We start from the raw sequence: 885 nt of genomic DNA, 5'->3' as shown, positions 1-885 counted from the left end.
GGCGAGACCGGCAGCGTGAGTCGGGCAGCCAAGAGACTGGCAACACAAGTCAGACAGGCGAGAGGTAGTTGGGGGAGACACCAGGGCGACTGGAAGAGGGTGGGGGTGGATATGGCAGCACAATTCGGGTGGGCTTTCTGAAATACAGAAAAATCCAAAATTTGGAACACACTGTCCCCCAAGGGTTCCGGATAAACGATTGTGCACCTATATTCCCTCAGTGCTGGTCAAGAAGCTACAAACTCTGGGCCTCTGTGCTGCACTCTGCAACTGGATCCTTAATTTTCTCATTAGAAGACCACAGTCAGTATGAATTGGAAACAACATCTCTTCCTCACTGATAATTAACACAGACATACCCCAAGGATGTGTGTTTAGCCCACTCCTCTACTCATTATATACTCACGACTGTGTGGCCAGGCACAATTCCAATGCTATCTACAAGTTTGCCGATGACACCACAGTTGTCAGCAGAAACACAAATGGCAATGAGGAAGCGTAAAGGAAGGAGATAGATCAGCTTGTTGAATGGTGCAACAACAAACGCGTTCAACATCAGCAAAACCAAGGAGATGATTGTGGACTTCAGGAGGAAGTCAGGGGAACATGATCCAGTCCTTATTGAGGGCTCAGTGATGGAGAAGGTCAAAAACTTCAAATTCCAGCGTGGCAACATCTCCGGGGATGTGTCCTAGAGCCTCCATGTTGATGCAATCACTAAGAAGACTCGCCAGTGGCACTACTTTGTGAGGTGTCCAAGAAGATTCGATATATCACCAAAGAATCTCGTAAACCTCTACAGGTGTACCATGGAAAGCATTCTGGCTGGTTGCATCACTGCCTGGTGTGGAGGCGCCAACTCTCAGAACAAGAATAAACTCCAGA

The sequence above is a fragment of the Narcine bancroftii genome, chromosome 6 (genome assembly GCF_036971445.1).
Source record: "Narcine bancroftii isolate sNarBan1 chromosome 6, sNarBan1.hap1, whole genome shotgun sequence".
Lineage (NCBI taxonomy): Eukaryota > Metazoa > Chordata > Chondrichthyes > Torpediniformes > Narcinidae > Narcine > Narcine bancroftii.
The sequence above is the reverse complement of the archived record's forward strand: the minus strand, read 5'-3'. Positions refer to the sequence as shown.